A 26,942-nucleotide genomic window follows, 5' to 3' on the forward strand; every position below is an offset into this window, starting at 1 on the left:
AAGCTTTCTCCGGGTTATTTCTTCTGTGTTATGTGTGATTGATTTCTCATTCTCAGTTATATGTGTTCTCATTGATCGTGTTCAAATTGATTAAGCTTCCACAAATTTTGTTGTAGAAGTAGATCTTGTATTTTGCTTTAGTCTATTGCATAATCTGTTGATCTACAATGGGAATTTCTACATGGTATCGGAACAAAGGTGATCAAAGGAGAATAATAGTATACAATAAGGGAGAAGTTCAAAGTTTGTGGTTCTTGATCGAGTTCTTATCACATCTCAATTTCACTAATGGCGTTTAGTGGTTTAAGACTCGAGTATGCCCTTCATGGCAGCTCGAATTATATAACCTGGAAGGATCGCATGGAAGTAGTATTAGAGGATAACAGTCTAAAGGACTTCATTGATCAAGAAGTCCCCAAGCCAATTGATGCTACTCAATTGGCAGAATGGAAGAAATGTGTGGCTAGAGCAAGGGGAATCCTCCTGGAGGGCGTTCGAGACCACATTGTCTCGAGCCTCCATGGGAAGGAGACATCGTTTTCGATGTGGAAAACATTGAAAAATATATATCAAAACAACAACGATCAGAGGAAGCTAGCACTGAAGGAAAAGCTTCGTAAGATCAAGTGTGAAAAGGGCAACATGATCTCTACATATTTTAACAAGCTCACCACCTGTAGGGATGAGCTCAGAAGTGTAGGGATCATGACAACCAATGATGACATGGTGAGTCTTGCACTCCTTGGTCTTCCTAAGAGCTGGCATAGCTACCAAGACTTGGTTAATGGAAGAGAAAAACTGCCAGATTGGGAACGACTTTGGTTGGATTTGACGTAGGAGGAGATACGAAGAAGCACCAGAGATGGATCTTCATCATCCAAGGAGGATGAAGAAAATTGTGCCTTAGCGAGTAAGGTGAAGAAAGGGAAGGAGAAGGATTCTCATCCCAAATTGATTTCTTCCCATGGTGGGAAGAAGTTTGACAAATATAAAGTACGATGCTTTCATTGTCATGAAGTGGGCCATTTTGCTACAAATTGTCCACTGAGGAAATCCAAGAATGGATTCGCAGAAGGATCAGAAGGTGAGGCACTAGCCTCATAGTTGGAGTTCGATTTCACACTTTTCGCATGCATGGTTTCATCCATGGTGGGAACTGGTTGGGTTCTTGACAGTGGAGGTTCTTTCCACATGACCGATGACAAGGGTTTGTTCAGTACCTTGGAGGAGAAAGATCTCGAGATACTCATAGCGATGGGTAATGATGAAAGAAATGGTGTCTCAGGTTTAGGCACGGTTGTTTTTCAGAGGGATCATGGAGCTCGCATGACCTTGACCGATGTCAAGTATGTATCAAGACTAAAGAAAAACTTGGTGTCAATCGCGATGCTGGAAGACAGAGGCTATGATCTAGTCTTCAGTAAGGGAAAGGTTTTCCTTAGACACATCATCACAGGACAGGTGAAGCAGATTGGTTCATGAGTCAAGAACCTGTATACCCTTGAGGTTCAAGATGCATGCAAAGCCTTGAGGAGCAAGGCAACTGATGGAGAGTGGTGGTTGAGAGGGAGAGTAAATTACCTCTCAACATGCAGCGCCAGAAGATGTCTCAGACAATTGTGAAGGAGACACAATTGGTGAAGCAACTTCAGGAGGTTATGGAGCAGCAACAACTAGAGAAGCAAAGAGGAGACCAAGTGGAGGCATCCACTCATGCAGAGACCTCCAATAGGGGGGAATTTTTAGCCAAGTGGGCAGAGGGATCACATGCATCCATACCTCCATGTAGGAGGTGGTGTGATGTGGAGTGACAGTCCCAAGAAGGCTAGAATAGAGGCAGGATCATTGAGGCACCCAACCTATTTTATTAGACCTTGTTACGAGATCCTCGTCAAGGAGTAGTGGGACTGGATAAGTGGGTAGAGGCAAATGCGGGTGGAGCAGTAGAGAGAGCTACATTGCAGGAATCCCAAGATACTGTAGAGCTAGTAGGCTGCAACAATGTGAGAGGCACAAGAGTGTTGCAGCAGTGCAGGATGGCACAGAGAGGTGTGCAATGGTGCGAGATGCATGGAGTGTTGTAGCAACTCAAAGGTCACAGAGGGAGCGCTTGTCAGCGGTAAAGGGAGCTTCAGCATTAGAGGGTGTTTCTAGCCCAACAGGAAGGTCAGTTGGGAGATTCTTTTGTTTCTAAAGTTGCTGGAGTAACAACACTTGGAAGAAGTGTTGCATGCAGAACATTCTAAAGCTTCACGATCGGGTTCGAGTTGAATGCCTTTCTTGTTGAGAGGGAGTGTTGAAAATGGCAACAAGAAATGCTAAAAATAGCACTGCTATAAATAGCAGTTTGGGTACCAGTGTTGGACATAGCAACAAGGAATGAAAAAAGGAAGTGCTAAAAATAGAATTTCTATAAATAGCATTTCGGGTTAGATTCCTATTTTAGTTAGTCCTTGAACTAAAATTGAGAAGTAAAATTCGAATTTGATCTTAGCAGCTATTTGTAAAATAAGTAATTAATTCATCTTAAGTTAATTAGTTGTAGAAAATCAAACATGAAGTCTATGTGGGCACGTGCAACAGTTTCTCCATTAATTGAGGAATTTATCCATCAATTAAAGAGATAACGATGAGTTGTAATTAGTTGGCTCAGTTAACTGAATCAAGTCAAGTTATATTAATTCAAACAGTTTGTTGAATTAATTGTGAGTTCAGTTAGTTAATGCTTTCATGCATGTAACTGTTGCACTTCATATAACTGAATATTCTCTCATAAATAACTCATGCATGTCAGTTCAGATAGAGACCCAGTTGAGATCAGAGGAGGGACAGTGTACTATTAGTTGGATGAATTTTTCCTATAAAGGAAACTCATCCATGTAGAAGGAATTATATCCATCGGGTTTGTGTAGTTATTTATGAGCCAAGTGAGCAGTGTGAGGTGGGAATTCACACATGTGGAAGCACTGGATCCCAGGAAAAACTGCGCAAGGAGATAGGAGGCTTGGAGGGAAGAGGAGAAGGTCGTGAGAGCCTTTGACTGTTTATGAGCAGGATTATTTGATTGCAGAGAGAGCAAGATAGCTTGAGAGCTGATTCTTTTTGTAGCTTGAACAAGATTTCCACTTGTATGATAATACAGAGTTGGGGTTTTAGGCTGAGGCTTTCCCCAGATTATTTCTTCTGTGCTATGTATGATTGTTTTCTCATTCTTTGTTATATTTGTTCTCATTGATCGTGCTCAAATTGATTAAGCTTCCGCAAAGTTTTTTGTAGAAGTAGATCTTGTATTTTGCTTTAGTCTATTGCATAATCTGTTGATCTACAGTGGGAATTTCTACATGGTATCAGAGCAAAGGTGATCAAAGGAGAAGAACAGTATATAAGAAGGGAGAAGTTTGAAGTTTGTGGTTCCTGAATATAGAAATCTAGTTCTTATCGAATCTCAATTTCACTAATGGTGTTTAGTGGTTTGAGACTCGAGTATGCCCTTGATGGTAGCTCGAATTATATAGCTTGGAAGGATCGCATGGAAGCAGTATTAGAGGTTAACGATCTAAAGGACTTCATTGATCAAGAAGTCCCCAAGCCGATTGATGCTACTCAATTGGTGCAATGGAAGAAATGCATTGCTAGAGCAAGGAGAATCCTCCTGGAGGGAGTTCAAAACCACATTGTCTTGAGCCTCCATGGGAAGGAGACACCATTTTCGATATGGAAAACATTGAAAGATCTATATCAGAAAAACAGATATCAGAGGAAGTTGGCGTTGAAAGAGAAGCTTCGTAACATCAAGTGTGAAAAGGGCAACTAGATCTCTACATATCTGAACAAGCTCCCCTCCTACAGGGATGAGCTTGGAAGTGTAGGGATCATGATAGCCGATGATGACATGGTGAGTCTTACACTCCTCAGTCTTCGTAAGAGCTGACATAGCTACCAATACTCAGTTAATGAAGGAGAAAAACTACCAGATTGGGAATGAATTTGGTCGAATCTGATGCAGGAGGAGATAATAAGAAGCACCAAAGATGGATCTTCATCATCCAAGGAGGATGAAGAAAATTGCGCCTTAGCGAGTAAGGCGAAGAAAGGGAAGGAGAAGGACTCTCATCCCAAAGCGAGTTCTTCCCATGGTGGGAAGAAGTTTGAGAAATTGAAAGTGTGATGCTTTCGTTGTCATGAAGTGGGCCATTCTGCTACAAATTGTCCACTGAGGAAATCCAAGAATGGATCCGTGGAAGGATCAGAAGGTGAGGCATTGGCTTCACAGTTGGAGTTGGATTTCACACTTTTCACATGCATGGTTTCATCCATGGTGGGAACTGGTTGGGTTCTTGACAGTGGAGCTTCTTTCCACATGACCGAAGATAAGAGTTTGTTCAGTACCTTGGAGGAGAAAGATCTCCAGATACTCATAGCGATGGGTAATGATGAAAAATATGGTCTCTCAGGTGTAGGCACAATTGTTCCTCAAAGGGAGCATGGAGCTCGCATTACCTTGACCGATGTCAAGTATGTACCATGACTAAAGAAAAACTTGGTGTCAATCATGATGCTAGAAGACAAAGGCTATGATCTAGTCTTCAATAAGGGAAAGGTTTTCCTTAGACACATCATCACAAGATAGGTGAAACAGATCGGTTCATGAGTCAAGACCCTGTATGCTCTTGAGGTTCAAGATGCATGCAAAGCCTTGAGGAGCAAGGAAACTGATGGAGACTTGGTGGTTGAGAGGGAGAGTAAATTACCTCTCAACATGCAGCGTCAGAAGAAGTCTCAGACAATTGTGGAGAAGCCACAATTGGTGAAGCAGCTTCAAGAGGTTGTGGAGCAGCCACAACTAGAGAAGCCGAGAGGAGACCGAGTGGAGGCATCCACTCATGCAGAGACCTCCAGTAGGGGGAAATTTTGATCCAAGTTGGCAGAGGGATCACATGCATCCATACGTCCAGGTAGGAGGTGGGACGATGTGGAGTGACAGTCCCAAGAATGTTGGAATAGGGGTAGGATCATTGAGGTACCCAACCTCTTTGATTAGACCTTACTAAGGGAGCCTCGACAAGGAGTAGTAGGACTAGCTGAGTGGGTAGAGGCAGATGTGGATGGAGTGACAAAGAGAGCTACAGTGCAAGAATCCCAAGACAGTGTAGAGCTAGCAGGTTGCAACAATGCGAGAGGCACTGGAGTGTTGCACCAATGCAGGATGGCACAAAGAGGTGTGCAATGGTGCGAGATGCATGGAGTGTTGTAGCAGCTCAGAGGTCACAGAGGGAGCACTTGTCAGTGGCAGAGCGAGCTTCAGTGTCAGAGGGTGTTTCTTGCCCAACAAAGAGGTCATTTGGGATATTTTTTTGTTTATAGAGTTGCTGGAGTAACAAAACTGGGAAGAAGTGTTGCATGTAAAACATTCCAAAGGTTCAAGATTGGGTTCGAGTTGAATGCCTTTCTTGTTGAGAGGGAGTTTTGAAAATGGCAACAAGAAATGCTAAAAATAGAAGTGCTAAAAATAGCACTGTTATAAATAGCAGTTCGGGTACCAGTGTTGGACATAGCAACAAGGAATGAAAAATGGAAGTGCTAAAATTGAGAAGTAAAATTCGAATTTGATCTTAGCAATTGTTTGTAAAATAATTAATTAATTCATCTTTTGTTAATTAGTTGTATAAAATCAAACATGAAGTCTATGTGGGGACATGAAACAGTTCCTCCATTAATTGAGGAATTTATCCATCAGTTCAAGAGATAAGGATGAGTTGTAATTTCAGTTGTAATTACTTGGCTCAGTTAACTGAGTCAAGTCCAGTTAGATTAATTCAAACAATTTGTTGAATTAATTATGAGTTCAATTAGTTAATGCTTGCGTGCATGTAACTGCTGCACTTCAGATAATTGAATATTCTTTCATAAATAACTCATGCATGTCAGTTCAGACAGAGACCGAGTTGAGATCAGAGGAGGGATAGTGTACTATCAGTTGGATGATTTTTTCCTATAAAGGAAACTCATCCATGTAGAAGGAATTATCACCTTTAGGTTTGTGAAGTTATTTCTGAGCCAAGTGAGTAGTGTGACGTGGGAATTCACACATGTGGAAGCACTAGACCCCAAGAAAAAATGCACAAGGAAATAGGAGGCTTGGAGGGCATAGGGGAAGGTTGTGAGAGTCTTTGACTGTCTATGAGCAACATTGTTTGATTGCAGAAAGAGCAGGATAGCTTGAGATCTGATTCTTTTTGTAACTTGAACAAGATTTCCACTTGTATGATAATACGGAGTTTGGGTTTTAGGCTGAGGCTTTCCTCGGGTTATTTCTTCTGTGTTATGTATGATTGATTTCTCGTTCTCAGTTATATGTGTTCTCATTGATCATGCTCAAATTGATTAAGCTTCCGCAAAGTTTGTTGTAGAAGTAGATCTTGTATTTTGCTTTAATATATTACATAATATGTTAATCTACAGTGGGAATTTCTATAGAACCTCAAGAATAGAAGAAAATCAGCTAGTTATCGTCTCATCCAAGCCATCTCAAGGAAAATGGAGAAAGGTTGAAAAGAAAAAATGGAGAAAAGTCTAACTTTTCTCCTTGCCTTTTAGTTGATTAATTTTGGATGAACTTATGATCATCAATCTTTAAGTAGATGATGGACTTCTTGTAAGCACAACTATAACATGTAATTTTGTTTTCATTAATAAAATTACGATTTTTTCCTTTGGAAAAGAAGGTCACACTGTATTGAGGTTTTTCATTAATTATATATATATATATATATATATATATATATATATATATATATATATATATATATATATATATATATATATATATATATATGTACTCAAAAGAATATGTTAAAATAAAATAGAAAGATCACATTATATTGAGGTTTTTCGTTAATTTTAATGGGATATGTGTGTGTGTGTGTGTGTTAATTTGGTTATAAGGGTAGAACCTTTATATATTTCAATCATCCTTGCACGTTTGAGATTGGGTACGAAGGCTCAATCCAAACCTCTTAAGAAAGTATCCCATGATACAAAGATTTCAGTCCCTTTCTAGCTACAAATTTTCCAAACAACCCTCAATATCCAAACACATTTATATTCAATTTTTCACTATTTCTTATTTCTTTTAGTCTAACTTCTTGTTTTCCTTGGAAAATTGCTTTTTCCTTTCTTCCAATATGATGTGTGTTTTCTGCTAATTCTGGTGGGTCATTCTTTGACAAGTGAGTGTTGCTATTTTTGAATTCTTCCTCATCCACTTAATCTGCCTAAGGGGTTTCATTTCCACCTTTATTCCTTGTGGATTTAGGAGGGCATCCATTTTCCATTAGGGCTTGTTGCTTTTCCACTTTCAGTGAGTCCAGAGGATCCTCAATGGAATGCGTTTTTTCCAGATTGATTTTTGTTACCTCTGATGCATTTTATATGACAGTATCTAGTTCCTTTTTATCTTCTTGTTCTTTCTAATCTCAAGACTCTTATTCTTTATATACTGTGTAGTGATAGCCTTGAGTTCCTTCCCACCATTTGGGTCTTCGGTTTATTTTTATTTTCCTGATCTTTGTAGTTTTTATTACATGTCATGTTTCATAACGCACTCTACATCGGAATGAAACATTTTCATAATCAAACTTTTAACCCAAGACAATGTCTACGGTTGTTGGATTAATCTCAATGGAAAAACCCTTGTCGATGTCCATCTCCACACTTATCAAGCAAGCATTAATAGTCTTATAGAAATTTTCAAATTTTGCATTGTGGCAATAAAAATTTCCTAACACATTCCCTATAGAGGATAATGATGGGAGTTTCCAGAGATGCAAGGGAAGGTTCGAAAGCCTTACCCAAACTGGCATTATGGAGATTGATGTCATAACTGCTTCAAAAGTGGGAGACCAAGGTTGCATGAAGAGACCAACACTACCCCAGAACCATGACCTGGATTGGAAAATGGCCTTCTTGTCCCCAATATTGTCAAAAACAACAACAACAAAAAACCTCGAGCCATAGGATAAATATTCATACCATCCATCAAGAGAGGTTTCCATTTCTCAAAGATCTATTTGTGCAAATCAATCAACCGCAACCAAAATATATTAAACTTGCACACCAAACCTTGCTCCAAACAATAATTTTCATAGCTAAAACCTTCCTCCTCCAAAGGAATATTGAGGGAAGTAACTTCTTGAACTACCAAAATAACAAATCTAGACTTCAGCATGGCACTATACAAAACTGAAGAAGATCTTGCTAGACCGAGAACATTCCTGCAGAAGATATTGTCATATTTGCTAGATCAATAAGATTCACCATTGTTTAAACTAGAGTAGAGATTTGCAAAGAGATCTATGCAATCTAATCATAAATCATCCAACTAAAGCAAAACCCTAGTTTCCCAAGGGTCTTTAGAGCTTCGTCCATCCCCACATAAGAGACAATTTTAATGTGATATTTGACTATGTGTTATGATACCTTTTTCATGAAAAGGATGGTTTATTTCAATGTTTTGTTTGAGAGATTTTATAAAATAAGTATGAATAAAAAGTTGCATTAAATTATATTTGATACTATCTTTATTAAAATAAAATATTAAATTTAAATATTATTTACACTAAATTTAATATTGTTTTTCTTTTCAACTATGGTTCACAGTCATTGAGTGGCCGCAACATCCATGAGTAATGATCCGAGTAGATCCACCTGAAGCAATACCCACCGGTTTATCTGATCGGGCTTCACCCCAAGGGCGTCGAGGAGATTTGACCCCGTGACCTCCCAATTAGCAAGGTACTTGGCAATGAGAACTCGACCAATTGAGTTATCCCCTGGAGCTAACTAAATTTAACATTGTGTAATAGTTTTCTAAAATATTGATATCTAATATATAAAAATTAAGAGGTTAGTTCTTCCTTAACTTTATATGAAAAGGCTATTTAGTAGCAATTTATAACACTTTGGTCTACCATGCACTTCTCTTTTTAAATAAAGTAAAGAAACTAAGTCTTCATGGAGGTGTAAAATAACACATTATTTTTTTATTAATAAAGTAAAGATTAGTTGGTAAAATATAATTTAATGGAAATAGAATTATGCGGATACATGGTAAGATGTGATGAAATGATTCTTACTCGACATTTACTTAAAAATGGGTTAGTAAACTAAAGTTTACTAATTAAGTGAAAGTTTTATATAAAACTTCTTAACCATATAATGTTAATTAAATGGGTTGGGTTGTTTTTAAGAGCGTGATGTATGTGAGGTATAAATTTACAGGAGAAATATTTATATTTATAGGCGGAAAAAATAAATGGAGCAAGGAATATGAGATAAACATGTCAACATGTTTAAATCGAGATAACAAATTTGAATGATAAGTAAGCATATATGCGTCTAGAGACACCTTATCAAGAATTTAAAAAGGTACATGAAAGAAAAAATGAAAATGCCTAATATGCATGAGTTCGGTGAGTTTGGTGGGGAAATGAAAATAATTTGTATTGGATGGTGCCATTTATTTTTTTCGTAATTTTAGACATGAAATATATAAATTGTATTTACATGTATATGTAACTAAGGAGATATGGGAGTTTTGATGTAGAAATGGATAGTGTTATCACACTTAAAATGATGAAAAATGTTATAAATGTTGGTTTATTTGAATAAATTCTTCAATATGTATAAAGAAACGAAACTATATACTATGAATAAAGATAAATTGTAAAATTTTAAAATTTAAATTGAAAATATAAATGAATGAAAAACTAACTATCTATCTAATTAGATGGAAAGAATTTTGACAGGGTTCTAAGGATCATAAATAGTTGCATGCACTCCTTCCTTATTTGCAACACATTTACTCCCTATTCTTTCTCGTTGAATTAATTTTGAGCCGGTCATGGCTAGCCATTGACTTCATGAAAAAGCTAGCAGAGAACTTTAAATGGCCTTCCATTCATATAATAGTGTTTATAATGCTCCTACTATTTTAGTCTTGCTAGAAGGAACCATGTTGTTGGAAGTAGTGATAGTACCAACAAAGTCACAAATGGAAATATCTTGAACATGATCCCAACTTTGGGGTTGAAACTAGTCGATGCTAATCTTTTGATTTTCAATGTAAGTCTCTTTTGATTTTCAATGTAAGTCTCCTTCATTCTTAGCCAAAGGAATTCATTCCAAAATTTTAACATGGGGTGATGTTGACTCTAAGGGAAACATCATTTGATAGCTTGATCTCTTAATATGATAAATATGGTATTTGTTTTTAGGAACAATTTAATATTTTGGGAGATTTGACAATCAAATAGCATGTAAGATTTTTTTTTTTTCCTTAATGGACTCTTAAAATTGGTTATCTTGCATCCAATGACATTTTATGTGGATGTTTATGAATTATGTTTTGTTGACTAGAATTATAATTATATCCAAATTGTAGGTACTTAGTGTTGCCTTAGCTCCTATCCTATATCCATGCACGAGATTTTTTTCCTATCATCTTAATTGATTTCAATGGGATTGTTCAAATCTTCTTATCCTCAAATCATAGCCTTTCAATTCACCAAAGATAAAAACCTTCTCACGACACATATGAAAACAATACTCTAATAGGGATTCATTATAAAGTACATTTGGGTTCTTATCACTAAAGAGTTGGGAAGGATGAACATTTTCAATGATAGATCTAGGAATAATTGCTCAATTTTATTGATTGAAGTCTTCTTCTCTTCACCACCAATTTTGGATTCATTGTCACATTCCATTGCATCCACCTTTTTTATTCTCTCCACCATCCTTCTACTTTCCACAACCATCTTTCATATCCCCATGAAACTACCTTCCTTTTTCTCCCCTCCTTTCTTTACATCATCCTTCTTGCCCCCTAACTTTTCTCCATTGTTTTTCTATGGGATGACCACCAGTTGTTTCCCAGTCTCTTTTTAGAGATATTCCACCAAGTTATTGGGATCCATCACTCCTTTATAGTTTCCTTATCATTCTTGACTTTACGTTATGCACATTTCATTCTTGAGTAGTTTTTATGCTAAGGTATTCAAGTGTCATGTGGAGTGATTGGACATGAGAGGTCCTATTTCCTTTCCACTCACAATCTAGTTGTCTCAACATTTATGCTTGGGTGGAAAAATGGGAGACCAAAGGAGTTGTTTTATCACCCCAATTTCTCTCACCTCCAAAGGGGAGACGAGTAAGCATAGACTCTTTAGTTGAATTGACTTTTGATGGCAGTTAGAGAAAACACAATAACATCCGAACCCCAAAGCTGCTCGAGATTCAAAAGCAGCGTGCTCGGGGACCATAGGCTCTGAGTTGCATAATCAAATTGCCATAATTTTTCCAGTTTCTTTATGAAACTTGAAAGAAAATGACTTTTCTCAATTTGGGATTATTATGTTTTTCCACAAAATCATGTATTACACATTTATGAACTAAATGCAAAAACAAATTTAGAAAAATATGATTTAAAAATAAATAGAAAATACGCTCAATAAATTTACAATTTATATAACAAGAATTCAACCACCAAACATATTTTGCTTCATCATTAAAAGTATTAAAGATCTTCCTGCAAATTAACTCATTATTAATATATGGTGTGAAATTTTTTTTATTTATTTATTTTTAATTTAAAAAATGTAATTTATTTTATTTTATTTATTTATTTTTTTAATTTTTAAAAAAAAAGTTAATATATATATATATATATATATATTCTTTTATTTTAAATTTATTATCATTATTATATATTTTTATTTATATTATAAAAATATTTCAATTTTTAAATTTTAAAGATAAATAAGTTTTCATAATAATTTATATTTATTTATAAATAAATGAATTATAAAAATTTAGTAAATGTAATAATTAAATTTTTCCATAAAAGCTACTCTACGCTATGCTTTATTAACAGTGTATATAATTTTTTAGTGAATGTATAAATTTAATTCACATTGAATTTTATCATTAATAAATATTTTAATTATAATTTGTTAAAACTTTAACTTCCTTGGTTTCAACTTCTTGTCTCATTTGCAAGCATATTTATTCCTCTTGGACATGAATCCAATAAGGGAAAATCCCCTTCTATCTATAGATGCAATAAACACTCAAGCTTAGATTTTGTGCTCGACAAGTTAATCCATAAGCCTACATCATTAAAGTTTGTGAAATTTTTCATTTTAACCCCTTCAATAATGCTTTTGCCCGAAGCTCTTCCACTTAAAGCCTTGAGTTTGGTCGATTGGAGTCTCATTAGTTATATGCTTTTGGCCTTCTCTAGGAGAAATGGATATGTGGATGGGAAAAAAATAATACCTATGATTCAAGGTAATCTCTCATATTATTTTTGTCAATTTGGTATTAGATCGAACTGTTGTGAGGAAAATTATTATCCTCCCCACTCGGGTTCAAATCCTACATGGTGGCATGTATACTCTTAATGAGTTGATTCTAGATGATATACAAATGATATATTCAAAAATGCATATCTTCCTCTCTTCCCATCATATTTTCCTCATTCTTGATCTAAGATCTACTCCTAAGTAGTCCTAAGGCTATCTTAATACATTTTTCTCCTAAAGGTGGTAACCTTAAATACACATTAGTGTTTATTCTCCTATATCTTAGTCATAAAGGTATTCTCAAGCACTTTGTACCATGTTAAAAATCCTTTTTCTTTTTGTATCAGGAGAATCAGTAGACCTTCTACTTATCACCAGGAGGATCGGTGCCAAGGATAATTTTAGGGGCGAATGTTCGCCCTTTGGCGAAATTAAGGGGTTTTAAATTTTTAGTGGGCGAATATTTTGTATCATAGTACATTTTTACAAATCACCTCAAATAGCCCACCTTATTTTAAGGGAGAGGGTAAAAAAGGTAAATTTAGCCCTTCAAATTAGGACTTACAACCTTCCATTCGCCCATTTTCAAGAATAGGTTTTATTTAAGTGAATCCATTCGCCCATTTTCAAGAATAGGTTTTATTTAAGTGAATCCTATGGGCCAAATACCATATTTATAAAAGAGGTATGGTAAATTAATAAAAATATAAATAAATGAGAGGTATGGTAAATTAATAAAAATATAAATAAATGAGAGGTATGGTAAATAAATAAAACATTTTTTATATTTACTCCATAAGTCACCTTATATACATGTAAGAGTGTAAACAAATAAAAATATAAGTAAAGTGGAGGTATGGTAAATAAATAAAACATCTTTTTATACTTACTCAAAAGGTATGGTAAATAAATAAAAATATAAATACTCAAAAGGTATGGTAAATAAATAAAAATATAAATAAACTAGACGTATCGTAAATAAATAAAACCTCTTTTTATATTTAGTCCATAACCCTCGTTCTATTTATGAAGGCTCAAGAAAGAGGTTTTGTTTAAGTGAATCCTATGGGCCAAATACCATATTTGTAAAAGAGATATGGTAAATTAATAAAAATATAAATAAACGAGAGGTATGGTAAACAAATAAAACATTTTTTTATATTTACTCCATAAGTCACCTTATATTTATGAACACTCCAAAAATGGGTTATATTTAGGTGAAACTTATTGCCAAAATACTATGGGACAAATACCATGGACTAGATTGTTATTAATACCATGCAAAAAACCATTATTAACCCTAATTTTAGAATTAATAAAAATAAAAATGGCACATGGTATTGACCCATGGTATTCACCAAAATGGCACATGGTATTGACCCATGGTATTCACCTGGAATGTAGCCTATTTAAATGGGGGAATTAAACCAACATGTAGCCTATGCTAAGATTCACTAGGACTTTACAAAGTTTTATTATTTAGTGAAAGACTCGCCAAGATCTTACAAGATTTTATAACTGACTAAAATATTCGCCATGCCTGGTGAGAGATTCGCCAAAAAATTATATATACATATTATATTATTGATAAAATCGCCTTCCATTTTTCCTATATACCATGGAGATTCGCCCATTTATTATATTTATAAATTTAGGGGGGGTTCTTAAAATTTTCCCTGATCGGTGCTGATTTAAAAGGACTTCCCCTATACTCTTGAGCTTAAAGGAACAACCCACAAGCCACACTATGTAGGTTAACAAAGTTTTCCACTTCAATAGGACCCCAATATTAGTCAACAAACACTTTTGTGAGTGAGGCATCCACTATTTATCCTAGTTTGATGGGATATTGAATCAAAAATCATTTCTCTTTCTGTTTGTGTTTCCACATTAGGAGTATTAAGGAGTGACTACACTTGTTACCTGACTCCAGAAGGCCTCACACCTTTGTGTTTTATTGTCATTCTCTGACTTGATTCTTCTCTTCAATCCATTTGGTACCATCTAACTATATTATTTCTCTACATACCCTCTCTTTTCCACTCTAACCCTTCCACTACCTCTTCATTCTTTTCCATGAGTTGTATAATTAATCATCAAAATTCAGTCATTTCTCAAATCCATTTCATCTTCGAGCAATTGCATTTAGAGGGTTGTTTTATCAAAGTGGAGCTCAAAAGGGATCAACTCTAATCTAATTTGTCCCCTCTAAAGAAACTCTACGACACATGCCTAAGGGAAAATTGAGAATAAGAGATGTGTTAATATTTGTTCCATCATCGACTATGTTATTGTATTTAATTTATTTATTCTTTCCGTGCTTAATCAAATTTTATTTTGAAGTCTTCATAATCCTCAAAAGTAATGGATGTGTATATTTAAGGATCTTTTTCTGAGAAAAATGTATTGACCTAAACTATTTTGTTTTATTGTTTATAATGGAGTTAGACAACATCTTTTTTGTGTGAATGGATTAATATATAAATATGGACTAGATATTGATCATATTAAAATCTATCCTACATTATTGAAACCTTATACAGAAGGAATGATATTTTTCATATTCCTATATCTAGTTGCAAAAAATGCAATCTCTCATCTCCATTATTGGCATACTTCTTACTAGAAAATAGAACTAGTTAGAGTTGTTCAAAAATATCAAACACACCCTCATCTTCAATGATTTATGGAATGGCATCTATGAGGAGAAGCTATCACGGGTAAAGGTGACGAGGAAAATGTACCTAACAAGCCTATATTAAAAAAAGAGCTACCCATATGGAAGAACAAATACAACAAAGTGTATGCCCTAATTTCTATGATAGTAAGTGAAGAGGTGAACCATCATATTCTTTGAATTAAAGATGCTTATGGTGCTTTAAATAAATGAAAGGACTTGTATGACTCACGCTAAGAACTAGAATTTATACAACTACTAGTGAATCCCTTCAACCTAGAGTTGAAGGATGATAATCCCATGGCTTTATCTTCTAATATTAATGCCATCATGCATGATATATATGTCATTTAAGTGAAGATAAACCTTCCTCTCACAACATTCATCAAGGTCCTCTATATTGCATATTCTCATTATCTTGAATCCCTGCAAGCTAATGGTCAATTAAAGTCCATCACATTTGAACCTTTAGTGAAGAAGGTTGTAGAATGTGAGAAATCCACTAGAAACAAGAAGAAAAATCATAGCATTGGAAATATTGTGTTCTTTGCTATGAATGGTAGGAATCAATCACATGATTCTTTTAGACAAAATGGAAGTAAAAGAAAACATGGAAGAAATAATTCTAGAAGTGGGGGTGGACACATTCAATGTGAGATATGTAATATGGATTGTGTTCATTGAGGTAGAAATGGAAATGATGCAATGACATGTAGAAACCCTTGGGGGGAGATCAAGGGGAAGCAAGATGATAAATAACATAAAGGTAATATCAAACCTTATGAAAGTTACACCACCCAAATATACTCATTATATTGTTTCCCATTGCAATATTGGAGTAAACAAATATTTATTTTACACTTCATTTTCTTTTTGGAGAGATGCATGGTTGATTGACATAGGTGAAACATGCCATATGACCTTCCAAAGAGACTTATTTGAACAATGTAGATTATATATTTTATTTTGCATATAAATCAAGTCTCAAACCTTTGGGATTTGGCACCATCAAGCTTAAATTATTTGGATTCCTAGATTTTCTTTTGCAAGATGTGCCCTATCTTCTAAATTTATAAAGGAATTTATTGTCCCTAGTGCACATTCAACAACAAGGCCATTCCATTCATATCTTTGATGGAAAATTTGAAATAAGAAAGGATTTGGACAAAAAAAAATTCATGACTAGAGTGGAGGATGGAAGATTGTTGAAGTTGAAAGGGACATCTTCTCATGCACATAAATTCTACATACCTCTCTCATTACAATGAAGGTACATCGCCATATAGTATTCTATGGAATGTTATATTTGAAGATATCCATCAATATATCAATTGTTTATTGAAAAAGGATGGTGTTTCTAGTTTTCCTACTATTCCTAGAAAATTGAAACAATTTGATGCTTGTATCCTTGGAAAATACAACAAGGAACCCTTCCACTACTCCACTTCCAAAAAATGTAGAAAACCTGAATTGAGACATTAATATTTGTTGTGACCTCGTTGTTACGTCTACTATTGGAAATAAACATATCATGGTTTTTGTTGATGATTACACTGGGATGTGTTTATTGTACTTGTTGAAAGATAAATCACAAACTTCCATAACTGTTAAAAACTTTCATGTATGTATTAAAAATGAAGCATAATCACATATTGACTCTCTTCATACTAATAGTGGAGGAGAATATAAACCTAATAAATTTGAAAACTATCTTCACCAACACAAGGTTCAACATCAAACCATACTTCCACACAATCCTCAACATACTAGAATTGCTGAAAGAATGAACATGGTTACTATAAATATGGTTTGTTCCATGATGTTTTTTAAAAATGAAAAATTGATGGTTTCGGTTGATGCAGTTCTATGTGCAATAAATGTGAAAAAATAACGTCCATCTCATGGTCTTGGAAAAAATACTCCATACGAAATGTGGCATGGCTATATTCTTTTGGTGAGCCATCTCAAGGTCTTTGGTTCACATATTATGCCTTAATTCCTAGTCAATAAAGAAACAAGCTTGATGCAAGGACTCTGAAGTGCGTCTTTTGAGGAAATCAAATATGACTAAGGCAAATCATGTTTATGATGATGCATATAATAAGTCCAATCTTTCCAGCGATGAAATGTTTCTTGAATCTTCCAAAAATGTCAAAAAGTTTGCGTAACAGCTTAATCATCTTGATAGATTTGATGTAATTACATATCATGAATTTGATAATGAGATTCCACATCTTGAAAGAAGTATCCATTTATTGGAACAATCTCTATAATATACTTTTGAATAATTATCTCCCCCCTCAATGAAGTTTCAACCACTTCATTAGATCGAGAATATCCATTATATGATGTGATTGAAAGGATAAACCTTAATGGAAATGAAAGAAACATCTTAATATGTGGAGCAACTTGAACTATCTAAAAGAGGTCTAGATTTGGACTATCTAAAATATGAAGGAAACTAAACCTTGACATCCTTGATGATTTCCTCGTTGTTTGTAGTAAAAAATACATCATCAAAATGAAAATCCACATAAATAAAATAATCACTAACATGGTTCAGATAAACACAATAATTTTATTTACTTCTTGAGAAACCAAGTCCCAATATATATGTATTAAAACTTTGATACCATATTCTTGGTTATTATTATAGTCCATATAGGGACTTCTTCAACTTGCAAACCAACTCCTTCTTTCCCTTCATTGAAAAAACTTTTGATTATTTAATATAAATTTCTTCTTCAAGATATTCAATAGGATACTATCATTAGATACATTTGATCCACTTAAAGATCAGAAGTAATAGAAATAGGAAAAATAAATATAATATAAGGTAATTTTTCCATAGGAGAAAATAATCTCACCAAACTCAATTCTCTCCACCTGGAAATATCCATTTTCTACTAGGAAATATTTGTACATGTCCACCTTATCTTATGCACTCAACTCATCTTAAAGACCCATTTTCTACCAATAGGTTTTCTTCTAACTAACAAATAAAATAGATCTCAAGTCACACTTTTATTCTAAGACATCCATTTCTTCAAACATCGCCTTCTTTTAGAGTCTACTATCCTTTAAAAGCACTACCTTCCTAATAGTTCTAGTATCATTATCAGTACTGGAAATAAAACTAGAATAAAAAACAAGTAAGAGATACTTCTTTGGTTCCTTCTATCTCAAACTCAAACTTTGCAAGTTTGGAGGTTGAGATTCTTCCTCTTCTAGTACATTATCTTTTTTCGAGTTGGATTCTTCACCCTCCAACTTAAACTCTATTATCTTTGACTCTTCCTCTAATTTTGGATTTCCTTCTTGGGAACAACTTTAACATCTCTAATTATTACATCTCAACTGTAAATAATATTCTTTATTATTGGGTTACAAATTTTATAACCTTTTATACCACATTTATGAACTAATAAATATACATTTTTTATCTTTATTGTCCATCTTACTCCTATTTTCCATTTTAAAGAGCACATAAGAATTAGAAAAGAAAAATAAAAAAACTTTTAGATGTTTATGAGAGGGTTTTATCTACGTCCATGCATTGTGCAATTTTTTATCTACCAATGTTAATATTAATGACCAATTTACCAGGTAGAATGCAGTACCCAATGCCTCTACCCAGAATTCCTATGATAACCCTACACCATTGAGTATATTACTTGCCTTTTCCATCACAATCATGTTAATTATTTTTGTATCTCCATTTTTTTTGGGTGTGTATGGAGTAGTATTTTTCCTTGATATTCCATGCTTTTTACAAAATCCATGAACTAATTTCATAAAAATCGCCACCATTTGTCCTCAACACCTTCATTTTTTTCTCTTTATGGTTCTCTATGAGAGCCTCAAACTCTTTATATTTACCAAATATCTAAAATTTATTTCAAAGGAAATAGACCCATGGTTACTTGAGATATCATTTATGAATGAAATAGTACATAAAATTGGCATTGATTCTTTTGGTGAGGTTTGATATTCCCAATACTAGTTATTATGTTATGCATGGTCCTTTGGCATATCTTTGGTTTGAGTTTGTTGTCTCTTGTTGATCCATCTTAAATTGGGAGAAGGAACTGTCTCAATCTATTGTTATAGAAACAAATATAGGAATTGCTAAATAATGGTAGGTCATGGCCATTTTGTACATTATGTCCAAATATGAGACCTCTAATTTGCAAATACCTCACTAAATATGTGAACATCATGTCACTAAAATCTAGAAAAAAATTCTCCAACAATCGAATGTCCACTCAAATTGGAGTTAATAGTTCAAAGGACTTAGAAATAACGAAGATCTTGGCTCATCAAAGAAAGAAAATTAAGAAGCTTACATGGATAACACTCATACTTCTTGGTTGTGACTTTGAATGTGTTCATTGGTTCTATTTGAATTGTGGTGAAAAATGAGGTAGTTCAAGAAGGTCAAGGCAACATGGACATGGGAATTGTAGATAAAAATCCAAATCTTCATGATGACATCAAAGAAGAAGCCCTTAATGAGCATGACTTCAAAAAGGCTCAAGTTTTTAATTTTTTGAAAAGTAGTATTTTGTTAGCTCGATATGTTAGGAGATATTACAAGTGGTTGTAATTGTTTATCATTAGGATAACAATAACATATTAATTAATAAGTAGAAATTTTGAAATCTTGGATCTCTTTGAAGTACTAGTTTTTTAGCTATTAATCTATGCTTTGTATTAACTTGTTGTATGATAGTTCATAACAAGATTTTAATAAAAAATAAAGTTGTTTTGTTAAAAAAGTAAATAAAATCACCAAATGTTTGAATGGTCGTCATGAATCTTGTTTGGCCTACAAAATCACTTTTCGTTGATTTGAGGATTCTCATCAAGTTTCAGCGTAGCAAGTGAAATGAATAGAGAATGGATCTGCTTAAGAAACTTTCTTATAGGAATCCCACAGATGGGTTTCTCAAAAGTTACAAGTGTGTTTGAGATAGGAAGGAGGTTAAAATGTAATAGATAATTCATTCAACTTATAAATTTTGGATTATTTTTTAGCTAAATTTTAATTAAAAAATATTTAAACATATTAACGATATTTCACATATCGACATAAACAATTTAAGACCATTTAAGAAAGACATAATGCACTTAGATAAATACAATTTCAAAACCCATCCTTATTTTGTTAATTTTAATTGCAATATCTTGGAACAATTCACATCTTTCCCTTTTATAAATGTTTCTTCTTAACCTATTTTATTTACTTTCTCGTTTTTTGAAAATCTATTGCAATTGAAATAAAATATGATCCCTATTTTGATAATGACACTATGAAATTCATGTGTAGGGAAATCACATAAAGAGTTCATTTATTCACATTTTTTAATTCTCAATTACATTAAAAATAATGTATGTCATATGTGGGAAGCTATGGAACCAAAAATATGAAGAAATTTATTTTAAATTCAAATGTTGGATGTGCTTGTAATAATAATATATTAAACCTTACATTATTTCACATTAAAGTTTTCTACATCGAAATCAACATATCTTAACAAAATTAGAAATTAAAAGAAATGGGTCCATTTCTTTACAAACGTTTTTTATCTTGTTATAGGAAAACAAAAATGTCCAAAATGCATAGATGGGAACTTACTCTAATGTGTACCCTTCTAAAGCTATCAATAAATTTTTCTTTAAAATTTCATGTAAGAGGATACTCTAAGGTTATTTATGGTATCATGGGCAGAAATATTTAATTAAAGACAATGACACTTACAAATCCATTAATAGTGTTGTGCTCCAAATTATCCATGATTTTAACCCCCCTATATAGATGCTTAGCTTCAAAAACATAATTTACTTTTGTCTTAATGTCACATTAAGAAATTCATCTTCATAATTATATTGAGAAATCTAGACATATTTTTTGTTAAGTTGCATTTATATTATTTGAAATAATTATACTATAGACTATAATACAGAGTATTGGAATTGTATGTTAAACTAAATCAAATAAGGGATATATATATATATGTGTGTGTGTGTGTGTGTGTGTGTGTGTGTATAGATATTAAATTGCATCACTTTGTATTCATTATCAAAAAAGATATTATATGGATTTCATTTTCAAATCACCCAAGCATACCTTAAATAAATAAAATATTCTAAACTCCCACATAAAATAAAGACACAGAGCAAAAACATGCTCCTCTAATCATTAACATACAATAACACAGACCTTCTAAAGGTGATTTTCCAACCAACTACATCACTAAGACAACCCAAATGAGAAAAGAACGTTAGGATAACACTCACCAAGTCACTCATATCTAAGAACCAGAAACATAAAATATGAATATCACCCAACTGAAATATGAATAGCAACCAAGTCCTGACATCTCCAATTATTCACTAAAATTGTAGCAGAATTATATATGTTCCCATAATAGGGGTTCTATATAATACGAACCATGCCCTTACACTTTAAAACTAACTGTAAGTAGCCAGAGAAAACCTCGAACATAGCAGAACTTTGTAATCCATAGAGCACCAATGTTCAACAAAAAGTTCAATGCCAAGAGATTCCTCATGCATTTGGAACAATGTAAGCACCAAAAGGAAACAACAGAGCCATAATATTTCTTAAGACAATATATACCCAAAGCCAAATGTGGAAACACCATCCTAGGATACCTAACACAAAGGAGCCCAACACAGATACAAAACCAATTACGGGAGTGAGACTATTGAACTTAGTGTATGTGGAACAAATATGGATAATTAAACAAAGTGTCATCCATCTTAAAACACTAAAGAAGAAAAATAGTGAATTGGAGTCGTAAGTAATTTCCAGACACTTCATCGAAAGCGATGGTCGCGTCATAACAAAACAAAAGCCTGAGAGGTTGTCTAAAAACTCAATCCCATCTGGAAGTTCACAGGAAGAACAATAAAACCAACTACGAGACTGTGATATCCAAAAACTGGAAAAAGAGACAAGACAACTTGCCCCATAATAATTAATATTGTCAACGGATAACATAATTCAATATAATAAACTTCTGAGCCAAAAGATAATGAGAACCACCATGAAGATACCATATCTGGAAAATTCTTTGCAAATTATTTTGAAAAAGGACATGAAACCCACCATCTTTAGTCATGATTAGAGGATATTATAGTCTGTCCCTGAGCACTGTCATCCAAAGGATTTGTGAGATCACCAGAGGAAAAATCACTTATTAAAAAACTTTCCACGCAAGCCAAATGAGAATCCACATTATCCAAGCAGACCCTTTCGCTTTGAAGCATGTGTTTAATTTTAATGAAGATAGCACATGTAATTCTCCACTTGCTTACTTTTGAAAATAAAATGCAACAGTAGCCATCTATTGGTGTAAATCCAAATAATTCAGAAATTGAAGTCACCTCTTTTCTATTCTACCAAGATCAGGAACCCATTTCATATCCCCCCCACCAACTAAGAATCAAAGTGATAAGGTTGTTATCCTGCCTCTTTTCATTCCAAAAATAGGGTTTCCTTCCTCACCTCTAGATGAATAACATCAAATAAGGTAGCAATATAATCATAGGAAAAAAGACAAACCCTTTTTTACCTAATATTGTCGCGCCACCCATCATATTAATCATTCTCTATCTAGGAAGAATTAGCACAATTGCAAGGGAACACTAGGGATAAACACTGAAAGAACCTCTACCCAAGAAGTAGGAAAATGGATGAGACACATAGCCAAAGGAATTCATTCCAAAATTTTAACATGGGGTGATGTTGACTGTAAGGGAAACATCATTTGATAGCTTGATCTCTTAATGATAGATATGGTATTTGTTTTTAGGAACAATTTAATATTTTGGGAGATTTGACAATAAGATAGCATGTAAGATTTTTTTTTCCTTAATGGACTCTTAAAATTGGTTATCTTGCATCCAATGGAATTTTATGTGGATGTTTACGAATTATGTTTTGTTGACTAGAATTATAATTATATCCAAATTGTAGGTACTTAGTGTTTCCTTGGCTCCTATCCTATATCCATGCACGAGATATTTTTCCTATCATCTTAATTGATTTCAATGGGATTGATCAAATCTTCTTATCCTAAAATCATAGCCTTTCAATTTACCAAAGGTACAAACCTTTTCATGACACATATGAAAACAATATTCTAATAGGGATTCATATAAATTATACATTTGGGTTCTTATCACTAAAGAGTTGGGAAGGATGAACATTTTCAATGATATATCTAGGAATAATTTCCAATTTTATTGATTGAAGTCTTCTTCTCTTCACCACTAATTTTGGATTCATTGTCACATTCCATTGCATCCACCTTTTTTATTCTCTCCTCCATCCTTCTACTTTCCACCACCATCTTTCATATCCCCATGACACTACCTTCCTTCTTCTCCCCTCCTTTTTTTACATCATGCTTCTTGCCCCCTAACTTTTCTCCATTGTTTTTCTATGGGATGACCACTAGTTGTTTCCCTATCTCTTTTTGGAGATATTCCACCAAGTTATTGGGATCCATCACTCCTTGATAGTTTTCTTTTCATTCTTCAGTTTATGTTATGCACACTGCATTCTTGTGTAGTTTTTATGCTAAGGTATTCAAATGTTGTTGTGGAGTGATTGGACGTGAGAGGTCCTATTTGCTTTCCACTCACAATCTAGTTGTCTCAACATTTATGCTTGGGTGGAAAAAGGGGAGAGTAATGGAGTTGTTTTATCACCCCAATTTCTCTCACCTCCAACATTTAAGTGATTTTCACCAGAAACATTAGAAAACATCATTCAAAAAACTTAATATACTTGAAAGCATGGTCCATATCTCAATTACATGCCACTCACGCTAGTGAAAGATGTAATCGCTTAAATCAAGATTCATGCAAGCTTTCTCGTTGAAATTGTGTGATGGTGTGGGTTATCCTTTCATATAACTGCAAATGCTACAAATATGTGAAATGAAGAATTTTGTGGGGCGATAAATGCCCAAGAATGCTACAAATGATTGATTGTTGAGTATAGGTTTGGTTTATATTTACATGTTGTAAATATTTGGGCATTTTATCCTCCTTTTGGTCAAATCAAACACATAAGATCCCATACAAAAGGCATGGGAATTTCTACTTGAACTATTTGTCCTACAAACTTAGCTTCAATGCATAAAATAAGAGGTCATATCCATGCATTTCAAAAGAACTTTAAATGTAAATTTAAGTTGAAGAACAAGAGCATGGTTTCTTCTCTCACTTAATTTAATATCTACATACTTTTATGTGAATTTTTTTTCCTCCTATATTTATATGTAAAGGTTTTCTTACTCTATGTGAATAATTTTATAGGGCAAAAGTAATTCTAATTCATTATCCAATATTAACAAAACTATTAAAAATTTTAGAAACCCTTCCGCATAAAAGATGAATACCACATGGTACCTCTCGCATGATGCATTTCATATTATATTGCTTTACAATTACATAATAAAAAAACCCTAAATATCTGCCTTGACTTATTTGATTGTGACTGACATTCAACATGACATTGCAGAAGTCTTGCATTCAAAATTGCACAGTATTTATGTATACGAATTTAATATCATCCAAGGTTACCGTAACTCTAGGAGTCTGACCCGACTTTGTTGCCACTAACTCAAGACTTTTACTGGGAGAGCCTTGGATGAATGAGCATAGACTCTTTAGTAGAATTGACTTTTGATGGCGGTTAGAGAAAACAAAATAACAACCGAACACCAAAGCTGCTTGGGATTCAAAAGGGGCGTGCTCGGGGATCATAGGCTCCAAGTAGCATAATCAAATTTCCGTAATTTTCCTAGTTTCTTTATGAAACTTAAAAGAAAATGACTTTCTCAATTTGGGATTATTATGTTTTTCCCCAAAGTCATATATTAGACATTGATGAACTAAATGCAAAAACAAAAATGTAGAAAAATATGATTTAAAAAATAAATAGAAAAGACGCTCAATAAATTTACAATTTATATAACAAGAATTCAACCACCAAACATATTTTTCTTCATCACTAAAAGTATTAGAGATCTTCCTCCTCCTCATTATCTCATTATTAATAAAAATATTAGAGATCTCCTTCCAAATTAACTCATTATTAATATATGGTGTGAAAATTATTATTATTATTATTATTATTATTTTTTTTTTTTTTAAATTTAAAAAATGTTAATTTTTAATATATATCTATATCTATATCTATATATATCTATCTATCTATATATATATATATATATATATGAAATATATTTTTTTTTATTTTAAATTATTATCATTATTATATATTTTTTATTTATATTATAAAAATATTTCAGTTTTTTAATTTAAAAGATAAATAAGTTTTCACAATCATTTATATTTATTTATAAATAAATGAATTATAAAAATTTAGTAAATGTAATAATTAAATTTTTTCCATAAAAGCTACTCTACGCTATACTTTATTAACAATTTATATAATTTTTTACTGAATGTATAAATTTAATTCACATTGAATTTTATCATTAATAAATATTTTAATTATAATTTGTTAAAACTTTAACTTCCTTTCTTTCAACTTCTTTTCTCGTTTGCAAGCATATTTATTCCTCTTGGACATAAATCTAATAAGCGAAAATCCCCTTCGGTATATAGATGCAATAAACACTCAAGCTTAGATTTTTTACTCGACAAGTTAATCCATAAGCCTACATCATTAAAGTTTGTGAAACTTGTCGTTTTAACCCCTTCAATAATGCTTTTGCCCTAAGATCTTCCACTTAAAGCCTTGAGTTTGGTTTATTGGAGTCTCATTAATTATATGTCTTTGGCCTTCTCTAAGAGAAATGGATATGTGGCTGGGAAAAAAATAATACCTATGATTCAAGGTAATCTCTAATATTATTTTTTTCAATTTTGTATTAGATCAAACTGTTGTGAGGAAAATTATTATCCTCCCCACTTGGGGTTCAAATCCTACATGGTGGCATGTATACTCTTAATGAGTTGATTCTTGATGATATACAAATGATATATTCAAAAATGCATATCTTCCTCTCTTCCCATCATATTTTCCTCATTGCTAATATAAGATCTACTCCTAAGTAGTCCTAAGGCTATATTAATACATTTTTCTCCTAAATGTGGTAACCTTAAATACACATTAGTGTTTATTCTCCTACATCTTAGTCATAAAGGTATTCACAAGCACTTTGTACCACGTTAGAAATCCTTTTTTTTTTATCAGGAGAATCAGTAGACCTTCTACTTATCACTAAGGAGGATCAAGGTTGAGTTGAAAGGACTTCCCCTATACTCTTGAGCTTCAAGGAACAACCCACAAGCCACACTAAGTAGGTTAACCAAGTTTTTCACTTCAATAGGACCCCAATGTTAGTCATCAAACACTTTCATGTGCGAGACGTCCACTATTTAGCCTAGTTCAATGGGATATTGAATTAGAAATCATTTCTCTTTCTATTTGTGTTTCCACATTAGGAGTATTAAAGAGTGACTGCGATTGTTTCCTGACTCCAGAAGGCCTCACACCTTTGTGTTTTATTGTCATTCTCTGACTTGATTCTTCTCTTCAATCCATTTGATACCATCTAACTATATTATTTCTCTACATACCTTCTCTTTTCCACTCTAACCCTTCCACTGCCTCTTCATTATTTTCCATCAGTTGTACAATTAATCATCAAAATTCAGTCGTTTCTCAAATCCATTTCATCTCCACAACCTCTCTCAAATTTTATTGTGCCACGGTGCTTATGTTTGAAGAGAAGTTGGTGACCAAGATACTTCATTTATACTCTCCTTTGACAATACTTCAAGCAATTGCATTTAGAGGGTTGCTTTATCAAAGTGGAGTTCAAAAGGGATTA

This window comes from Pinus tabuliformis, chromosome 8 (assembly GCF_031772625.1).
Source record: "Pinus tabuliformis cultivar Carrire ecotype Pingquan chromosome 8, CPIR1, whole genome shotgun sequence".
In the NCBI taxonomy this organism is placed as follows: Eukaryota; Viridiplantae; Streptophyta; class Pinopsida; order Pinales; family Pinaceae; genus Pinus; species Pinus tabuliformis.